Below are 11011 nucleotides of genomic sequence, written 5' to 3'. Positions count from 1 at the left end.
GATGTTATAAATAATAAACTAGACAAAATACTGTTAGAAATTCTCTTATTATATGTTACCGTGACATAAGTTAACGTATATTCGGTGTTTTTTTAATAGTATTTTGTCTAGTTTATTATTTATAACACCTTTTCCCAAACTTACCATGTTAAAGAGAGTGTCGGCGCCATTTTGAATTTTCCAATACACTGTATGTTTTTCGAGCTGAATAAACATGTTACATTGAATAAAAACAAAAAAAAATGTATCCAGTTTGGTAGAAAAGTAACTTATCTTGCCTTTGATAATATTTATTTGTTATATATTTATTTTTTGACAACTTTTTCGAATCTGTGTACAGTAATACAAACCCATGTTAAACTATTCCGACTTATCCCCCCCCCAAAAAAAAAGTAATTTATCCGCCACTCCTCCACTGAAGAAAAAGAATTGTTTTGAAAAAAAAAAAATGTCTATCCGAGATTATTAATGTTATTCCAATTAAACCCCCCACCCAAAAAAAATAAAACTGATTTGTCCGCCCCAAAAACAACGGTCGTTCCGACATCCCCCCCTCCCCCGCAAAGTTGTTTTATTTTTTTTGTTTTTCATCTACTTTGAAATTTTCCGCCAAACATTACTATTGCTCTTTGAAAAGGCCGTCAGGTACGCGAGTGCGCGCGCGATTCCGCCATTGAAAACGCTCGCTTATGTTTCCGCGCGCTCGCGCATACTTCCAACATTCAGGGGTTCATACCATGCAAACGGTAAATTTCCGACGAAAACGGTTTTCATATTCTTTTTCAGCACACTGAAATCTACAAAAAAATATTTTTTTCTTTAAGAACGTGAGACGGGCCTTAAAGTAAAATTTTACCAAATATTATATAAAAATAATTTGTTTGCAGTAAAAAAATAAATAAAATGAAATATTTGACTTTCTCCGATAAAAATAAAAGTTCAAACACGAATTCACTTACGATATTTTGATTAAAATTATCCCATAATTATTATCCGAATGGAGAATTGTTCTTTCTTATACATGCACAATCGGTAGTCATATTTTGTCATGCCAGTTTGCATGACCACGTGTTGAATAGCGGAAGCACATACAACTTGGAACAGGAAGTGACGTTACGTTGTCATATGCGTCGGCCTTCTTTCTCCATAGCCACTGGATTCGGTTGGGTGCGGGGCGGTGATGACAGGAGTGTGGCTTAGCGTGTCCGGCGATACTTGTTAGCTGATGTCGCTTGGCAGGGTTAGTGAGAGGTGGCGATTTGGTATTGTAAGGTTTGCGTTAAGCAAGCTGGTTTCCCAATCAGACAGCGTGTCGCCGTGAATGAGTGTAAACACATAATGGCGATTCGCCTGTTCTTTTATAAGGGAGATAACTCCACTTGTGCAAAGTCTGAGCGAAAGGGCGATAACTCCTTTCTGGCCTATACATGCCCCTCCCTCTCGTGACCACAAAAGCAAGTTGTGGTCATCTTTTATGTGGAGAAATACTCGTGCGATTTCCCCCGCCCTTAACGGAGGAGGACTGTATTTTTGGGTATCTCCTCCCGTGGTATCTTCCACTTCCATTTCTTCCTCATGCTCGCTTGGGGATTCCGTGTCGGCGTGTGTTCCACCTCCATTGCCTCCTCTGGAGGTTGTGCCTGTGGGGTCTCCACATTTATAGGTGGGTTCGGGATTTCTTGTCTGATGTTACGAGGGCCATCCACTACCGGGTGTATTCTGCGGAGAAACCGACGGTTGCGCAATGTCACTCGATTGCTTCCATCGACCCGGACTTGGTACTGTCGGTACCCCTGGGTCTCCACGATTCTCCCTGTCTTTGTCCATCGACGTGGGTGGTTCCAATCCTTGTTCTGGATCTGGATGTAATCTCCTACCTGGAGTTCCCGGAGTGGGCGACTATGTTGGTTGTAATACTGCTCGTTCCTCATGTGTCTTTTGGCCATTGCCACTTCCCTTAGTTTGCCTATTTCTGTCCACTGTTTTCGAACCTGGTATTTGTCCCGCAGGACAGGAAGGTGGTCTTTAATGACCCGACCATACAGCATCATGGCCGGGGACATGTCCAGATGCTGGACAGGCGTGTTCCTATGGGTCAGTAGTGCTCGGGTCGCCCGATCATGGCACAGGCGTCCATAACTGTCCGTATTGTCCGCCAGTATACGTCTCGCGGTTTTGACGGCTAACTCTGCGCGGCCGTTGCCTTGGGCATAATGCGCTGACGAGGTACGTTTTCGTATGCCCCAATTCCTCAAAAAGGAGTCGCATTCCTGAGATTCAAATGGTGGTCCCCCATCCGACGAAATTTCTTCCGGTACGCCGTAGGTACAGAACCAAGTCCTCAAGGTATCGCACACCGTCTTGGCTCTTCCCGACGTCATTAGGGCCACTTCAACCCATCCCGTATACCTGTCTGCGTATACCATAAAGTGTCTACCCTGCATCTGGACGAAGTCAACCACCACTTGTTGGAATGGAAATTCCGTGTCTGCTGGGGACATCAAGGGTTCCCTGGGCTGAGATGGTGCGATTTCATTGCACGTGCGGCACTGGGCTCTTGTTTGCCTGATGTTAGCATCCAACCCTGGCCAGAATAGTCGTTGTCTCACATTCGCCAGCATTCCGTTCACACCCTGATGAGCAGAATGAAGAGATTCCAATACCTCTGCGCGGAGTTGTCGAGGTATTAGGATTTTGTTCCCCTTGATGATCACTCCTTCCAGGCAATATAGCTCCACACGCATAGGCCAGAAGACTCGAACTACGGTTGGGATATTGTTACGTGACTCGGGGAAGCCATTTTGAATCAGTTCTTTCAAAGTCCTGCATTCTTCGTCTGTGGCTGCCGCAGCCACAATCCTTCCCAATGTGATGGCTCTTAACGTAGTATCATTCTTGTACATTGATGTGAAGGCGGCTTTGACTGTGGTGTCAATGGATTGGTCCTGGTCTCTTGGTGGGGTGCCCGCTGGGTACCGAGATGCACAGTCAGGGGCCAAGTTGAGTTTCCCCGGTCGATGTCTTATCTTGAATTTATACATGAGTGACTTTTCCTTGAAGTTTAACAGGCGTGGTTTTTTTATATTCTCCAGGGCTCGGTCTGAAAATATTTTTATAAGCGGTAAGTGATTCACTGTAATCACCAAGTCTGGGCATCCGAGTATGAACATGCGGCATGATTCCAACCCATAGATCAGATCCAAGGCTTCACCCTCCACTGGTGCATATCGTGATTCCACGTCATTGGTAAAACGGGATCCCGCCAGGATGAGTTTCCAATGGCCATCCCCACAACTCATGTTTAATTCCCCCTCACATCTGCAATGCTTTTGAAACAGAAAATACGATATCCCTGTTTTGCTGTAGTCTGTCGCGAGTCCTGTTGCTCTGTTCATTTCGAACGTTTGGATGCCTTTTTCAATTCTTTCCACTATTATTTTTTTCGACTTAGAATAGCTGTTCCAGTGTCTCATCCCAATAAAATTTCCTGTCCTTTGTTTTCAGCAACTCTCGGAATGGGGCCATAACTTCGGCTTGTGAGAATGCATAGGAGACTTGGTTTACGAGTCCGAACCAGGACCTAACCCCAGTAATATTTGTCGGGGTGGGGAAGCTCAGGATGGCTTCAGTCATTCTTCTTGTGGGTTTGACCCCGTTCGATGTTACTTGAAACCCTGCGAACTCCACTTCTATGTCAGCAAAGTGAAACTTGTCTGGGTTAAACATCGGCGCAGTGGTTTATATATTCAATTGTGTGCCAGAATGAGGATTCCATTGAGTTGTCCCACAGGAGACTGTCATCTATACACCGAGTTTTTCGAGCCATGTCCATGGTGATATCATCAAATCGACGGGTGTAGCCATCTCCTGATCCATGGAATCCTTGAGGGGCTCGACAGTACCTGTATCGACCCCATTCAGTGATGAACGTGGTGGCGTTTCGTGCAGCTGGAGACAGCGGTAAACTGTGGTAACCGTTCCATGCATCGAGTACAGTCTTCCTGGTATGTGCAGGTATTACCGAGACCTGATTGAATGGGGACGAAGTGTGGTGTGTCTCCCTCATGGTCGCCTCGTTCAACTTTTCTAAGTCCACCGTCCACCTTGGGGATCCATCCTTTTTTGGTGTGACCACCATTCTCGAGCACCAAGTAGTTGGTGTGCCTACCGGTACAGGTTTGATTATCCCCAGTGCCACGTCACTGTCTATATCTTGTTTCACCTTTTCCTTCCAATGATGGGGGACAGGTATTGGTGTGTGGATTGCTGTCGGTGTCGCATCTGGGAGGAATTTTATTTCTAAGGGTTTACCCTTCATTACTTGGAGTGGTTGGTGTGGACAGGTATTGAATGCGCTGGCCTTGAAATGTTCCTTTAGCCATTGCTCCAATTTTTCTCTGTTGATGTCAGTTGGCTCCAATTGGATTGCTGCTGGTTTCTTCAGAGCCGGTGCTCTGCGCGGACACCCGCAAGGGGTCGTCTCTTCTGTTTCCGCTGAGCTGCTTTGCAATAATGATGTAGGAAAATTGGATGGCAATAATTTCAGCTCCTTAAGTGCCGTTTGTGATAAGTAGAGCCCGGATGTGTTGTCAGATACATACACTGCCTGTCGTGTTTCTCTTGATCCCACCTTAATATGTAAAAACAGGACCCCCTTGATGTGTAACTGGCTATTTGTTATACCCCTTATCCGATGGCTAGTTGGAACCAAGTACCCATTTGGGTACCCGAGGAGTCCTTGAATCTCGGGGCCAATAGAGCAAGTTTGGGCTCCTGTGTCCGCGAAGGCTTGGATGGCGTGGGTGCTCACTTTCATCGGCTTCTTTGGCACCCTTCCAAAGGTCGCATGGCACTTGTTCATTACAGTTACCTCTGCTGTAACTGAGGGGGCGGTTCTGGGGCGCCCACCTGGAACTGTTTCCCATTCCACTCAAGGTGAGGAATGTTTGCCGGTTGTCTCTCATTGAATCTGTGAGTAGGGGCTTTATCCGTGGTGCAAAACATGAACGACTCCCCGCTTTTTATAGCCTCCATTTTGGATCTATTAATTTTCCGGCACAACTTTTTAATGTGCCCTATTATTCCACAAAAGTGGCACTTGAGTCCCACTGCTGGGCAATCTTTCCGGTTCATCGATCCACCTCGGTGTGATGTTTTCCGCAACCGTTGCAAGGTTTGGTGTCCCGTAGGGTCGACAGGGCCTTTGCCTCATGCATTTGTTGTACTTGACTCGACTTTTGTACCCCAGATATCGTGAGAGGTTGTGTGGTATCGGAAAAGTGTGGAGTTGCTTCGTCTGTTGCTTCCAGGCAAACAAACCGTGAAAACTTTAGATCCAAGGTAGGAAGTGTAGCTGCCTCTGCCAGTACCCTTCTCTGGTGTTCGATATTTCTTAACCCTGTCATCATTTGCCTGGCAACCATATCGTCTGAGTAATTAACCTGCTGCCGGCAAGTGGGTTCGTTCAGACACTGAATACAAAATTCACAAAATTTCGCCTGGCCACGTAACCTCGATAAAAAATGGGTCACTGACTCACCCTCATTTTGCACGTTTGTCGGTGGACTTCCTTGTATAAGCCTCGAATGGCCACCAGTCGTATTTGACGAAGAAGGAATTCCTCTGCCGCGTTGTTGAGTCGTTCTGGTCCTACGAGCTCAAACAGTAACCTGTTCGTTTCTGGTGTGCATGCTTCTCGCAGTTCGTTTCGAATTGCAGCTGGATTTTCGAGTCTGCACATCTCCTTGTACCGTGACCAGGTGTCTAAAAAGAGTGCCCATTCGCTATCTGTTGAGTCCAGACCTATAGAAGGTCACTGCATTCTTTTTGTTTGCGGCGTGTTCGCTCGTCCGTGTAAGATGTCCTTCCGTAATTCGATGTTTTCTTTTTGTAACTCGACTAGTTGACGTAATAAGAGAACGTTGTCTTGTTCCATAGTGTACGATATCTTTAGTTCAATGCTGCGATATAAGTATTTCACGTTTTTAAGTGACAATATGTTCGTAGCGCCATGTAAGGTTTGCGTTAAGCAAGTTGGTTTTCCAATCCGACAGCGTGTCGCCGTGAATGAGTGTAAACACATAATGGCGATTCGCCTATTCTTTTATAAGGGGGATAACTCCATTTATGCAAAGTCTGAGTGAAAGGGCGATAACTCCTTTCTGGCCTCTACAGGTATCAGCTGAAGAAGGAGAGGGGCTTGTATCCAGATTGCAGATGAGATGGTAGCGGTGGGCGATGCCGGCTGTACGTAGTGAGTTTCTTGGTAGCACGAGTGGGGTTGGTGAGAGGTGATGATTTGGTATCAGCCAAAGAAAAAAAGGGGCTTGTAGTACGCTCCAAGTCTGATGTCACTGTCGATGATAAAGTCTCTGAAGCACGCGGGGAGTTGTCCCCTTGTTATTCTTGCTGGAGACCGAATTCTGTCCGTATTGACTTCTTGTGATGTTGTAGGATGAACTCGTGTAGGGTCGTTTGATGGCTGTTGTGGGGTATGGTCTTGGTGGTTAGTACATGGTGGAGGAAGTGGGATCCCGCTGCATAGGTGTGGTGGTCGAGGGGCCAAGCATCTGATATGTGCGCGATGGACCCAGGCTGTATCGCCCTTTTCATTTCGTACCTGGCACATCACATTTGATTTTGTGACTGAAGTTTCCCACCCAGGACAGATGAGATGACTGGGCCATTGCTGATTGTGGTCGATGGAGTAGGACCTTGTCGTCCACCTTTATTGAGTCCTTGTAAGTGGGGCGATGTGCATCCCTCTCGAGTTTGTGGTCAGCCTCATCATTGGCCAGGGCGACGCGGTGGTGAACCTGTTTCAATAGGGTGTTTATCTTCATCGTCGCTTCTGACTTCTTTTCTATGAAGCATAGGTAGGGCGATGTTTGGGTGACGGCCGGTGATTGCATAGTGGGGAGAGACGCCGGTGGCACTGTTGATAGTAGCGTTCATGGATGAGACGACGGATTCAAGAACATCTGTCCATTCATAACCTCTGTCTTCACACAGCATGTATAGGGCATTCTTCATGATGCGGTGTTGACGTTCGATGTTTCCTGAACTTTGTGGTCGCCAAGGGCAGTGGAGTTCTTGTGTAATGAACATTTGGCTACAGAACTGTCTGTAGACTTCTCCCGTGAAGTGTGTGCCTCGGTCCGAGGATACTATGCAAGGGATTTCCCTATGCCAAAGGAAGAACTGATACAATCCGCGGGCGGCATCAATGGCGTGGTCTCTTGCACATGGTATGGCCGTGAAGTGTCGGCTGAAGCTGTCCAAAATGGTCTAGATATATCGTTTCCCCTTTGAGTTTGGCATTGTCACAAAGTCCATGTAGATGACTTCGAACAGTCTCTGTCCCCATTTGCAATGGCTGATTGGCTAGTAGGTGCATCTACCATAATTCCCTTTGCATTTAGCGCATGTGTCGCAGGAATCAACATAGGCCTTAATGTCACGGTTTTTGAATTTCCACCAATAGCCGGACATGAGCTCTTGCATGCGTGTGATGCCTGAATGATTGTTGCCCTCATGTGCTTGGGAGAGGTATCTGGTGCGGAGTTTATATGGTACAACGAGCTTAGGGGAGATTTTGCTGTTTCTTATCATCAGAACAGAGGTACCTGGTTCCAGAAAAAATTGCTGTACGTGCTTTTTGAAGAACATAGTACGGCGGTCCTCCAGATCGACATGTGGTTCACTTGAGCTGAGTGATTGGAGATAGTTGATGATCTTTGCATCGTCCTTTTGTTGTTCGTTGGCGATGCTCAGGTGGTTGCAAATCCTGTCAGTGGGAATGGAGGATGAAGAGTGGAACACGGAAAATGCATTGCTGATGCGTGTGTGTATTCTGTGGTGTGTGATTTTTGGGTATGAGCTGTAGACCGTTAAACTCGCCAAGGCACCATGATGGGATGTATATCCGTAGTTCTGAACCACTTAGCTTGAATGTCTGGCCTGCTGGGGTTGGGTCATGTGGAGTTTTGATTTTCTTCTGTCCACAGCCTCTGCTGAGCATGTCTGCCCATATGTTTGATTCACCTTCGATATATTCTAGGACGAACTTGTAGCATGAGATTTCCTCTTAACATCTCCGTATTTTCGCATTGTTGAACTCTCTCTGGTCCAGATATGTAAACGATCGATGGTCGGTGAAAATAACAAACGGGCGGTTGCACAGGAAATAATCGAATTTCGTTATAGCCCATTTTACCGCATATGCCTCTCGTTCGTCGTAGACCAGTTCCGTTCTGTACAGTTGAATGTTTAGGAAGCGACCTCTATGATGCTTTTCTTCCTGTTGTCGGCTTCTTGCATCAAGATCGCTCCACACGCGACGTCGCTGGCGTCGGTGGTGAGGGTGAAAAGTTTGGAGAAGTCCGGGAATGAAATGACGGGTGGCAAGGATAGTCGTTCCTTGCTCTTTCTAAAAGCTCTATTAACCGTGTCTGTCCATGTGAATGGCCTATTGATCTTGTTGAGATCGTGTATGGGAGCCATTAGTTTTGAAAAAGTGTTCAAGTTTATTTGTTCCTGTAAGCATGTCTCCAGGAACTGTCTGATCCATACTAGTCGGCCGATGAGGCTTTGTAATTCTTTTTTTGACGTTGGGGGTTGCATTTCTCTGATTGCCCGAACGTATTCAGGATCAGGCTTGAAACCCTCACTGTTCACGATCCATCTAAGGAATTTTGCCGATATATGCCGAAATGTTATCACGTGACGTCACCATGGCCAATGCTTCTGCTATGCAATGAGAAAAGATCTGCCCAGCAGAGGTGACACCGAAGGCCAGGCGAGTGTACTGGTAGCATTGATCCTTCCATGTAAATGCCATTTTGTGTCGGTCCTGCTTGTCGATTTCAATTTGCCAGTAATCGCTACGCAGGTCCAGAGAAGCGAAATATGCCAATCTTGTTAAATAGATGGTCAATTCTTGGTATCGGGTAGGGATCAAGATCGACTAACACTTTGTTCAGTGTTCTTTTGAAATTGGCGACCACGCGGATGGATCCATTCTTCTTGCGAACGGCAAACACCGGACTGTTAAAGCCTCTCGGGTCTGTGCATTTTTTGATGATGCCCTCATTTGCCATGTGTTTGATTTCAACATCTACATCTGCTTCCAGGGCTTGGGCGATCGGGTGTTGCTTCTGGCTGCAAGATCAGCCGTCGGTTGGTATCCAGGTGGGACGGATGAACGTAACCTTGTTGTTCTCTGTGCCAATTACGTGGGTGTATTTAATGAGAAGGTTTGCCGTGGCTTCCAATTCATCTTGGTTTGGGTGATTTGGCAGTGATAATCCGGTGTTGTGCTTCAGCCAAGTTAGCTTTTCCTCTAGTGTTTTGGTATTGGTTCGAGCCTCCATTGTGAGGTGATTCTGGGTTAGAGCGGGTTGGGGGTCGTGGTCTGATGATGTTGGTGGCCTGATAGTGGCCGTGTGTGTTGTATGGCCTGAGGTAAGTGTGCGTCTGAACTCTACTGTGGAATTCCGGTTGTCAATAAGGTATGAGCTGAGTGTGCTGTGGTGTAAGACATTTTGGCCGGTCAGGATCGGTGTAGCTTGGGTCGTCACCAGCACATTCACCTCCTCAAAAGTGGGTGAGTTCTAATTGCCAATGGTGATGTCACAGGTTAGTTCACCGAGGGTAGTGATGCTGCCATTTATACCTTTCACCCGTACATCTGTGTGGGTTATATATTTCTTAGTGATATAGGTATGATATATGTGGAGCATCCCGAGTCTAGCATCACGATCCCAGAGAAGTGTAAGTTGTTTATGAGGAAGGTGGATTGTACGAGTGGTGATTGATGTGCGAGTCCCAGTAGGTTAAAGACGTGATGGCTGGTGATGGAATAGGGTGGATGGGGCATCACAACTCGTCCTGCCCAAAGTGAAAATCCTCTTTTGTGCATGGTAGGTCGTCGTCCTCTGTTGCGATGTATGCCTGTGCTTGGGCGTGAGGTGGGTGCAGTTTTGTCCACGGAAGCACGGCCATCCCCTGAGGTAATTCTTGCACAATGGAGTACGTGGCGGGTGTTGGTGGTCTTTGGTTGTTTGATGACGGCCATGTTTTCGTTGGTTGTTGAGGCTTGTTTGTTACTACTGGGGCTTCCATTGGATCGGGTTGGTAGGTTCGTCTTGAGTGTGCTGTCTCTGTGTTGAAACTGCTGCGGTTTTGCGAGTAGTATGTGGTTTCAAGAGTAGCAGTGACGTCGGATTTTACGCCACGATCGATGTACCTTTGGGCTTCACAGACTATGCCAGTTGCACTGTAGTGGTTGTCCATTGTTCTGACGCAGTGGGGTTAAAGGTTTGAATTCCAGACCTTTACCTTTTCACTCATCAGCATTGTGCCTATGATGGATACAAGCCCATCCATGGTCAATTCCGCATTTTTGTCCTTTTTGTATTTTGTTTTAATGTGGACAGCTGCTTCTCTCAAGGTTTAAAATAGTTATAGTTTAAAAAATTTAAATCAGAACAAAAACCAAAAACTTTCACACAACGTTCGATAGGTTTAATCAAAGATAACATCACATTATTTGACACTGGTACACTTTTAGGAGTATCAGAAGCCGCCATTGATAACTTGAATAAACATCTGATTATATACTCTCTCAGTTTCGAAGCTTATAATCAACATGAAACTGTAATTTCATACCGTAATTTTTTTTCAATTAAATGAAGAAAGACCAAATTTTAAAATAATGAAAGGTTTAATCGAAAAAAATACAGTTGACAGTTAAAAAACTAAAACGGTAAATTTTATGAATTTATTACGGTAGGTTGTTTATTTTTATTTTTTAATTTTTTTTCGTTTATGCATTGACTTCCATTAACTCGGTATAACCCGGCAGTTTTTGTTGTCCGCGGAGCGTTGCCGAGCGAGACTCATGGAAAAACGGGATTTAAACTGCAGAATCACCCGAAAAGCAATGTATTTCGGTATTCTAAATGTATTCTGGGAATATAATTAATCATCCTACCAATAAAAGTACATTTGA

Source organism: Euprymna scolopes, chromosome 6 (assembly GCF_053919585.1).
Source record: "Euprymna scolopes isolate OS-2025 chromosome 6, ASM5391958v1, whole genome shotgun sequence".
NCBI lineage: Eukaryota > Metazoa > Mollusca > Cephalopoda > Sepiida > Sepiolidae > Euprymna > Euprymna scolopes.
This window is presented reverse-complemented; position numbering follows the sequence as displayed.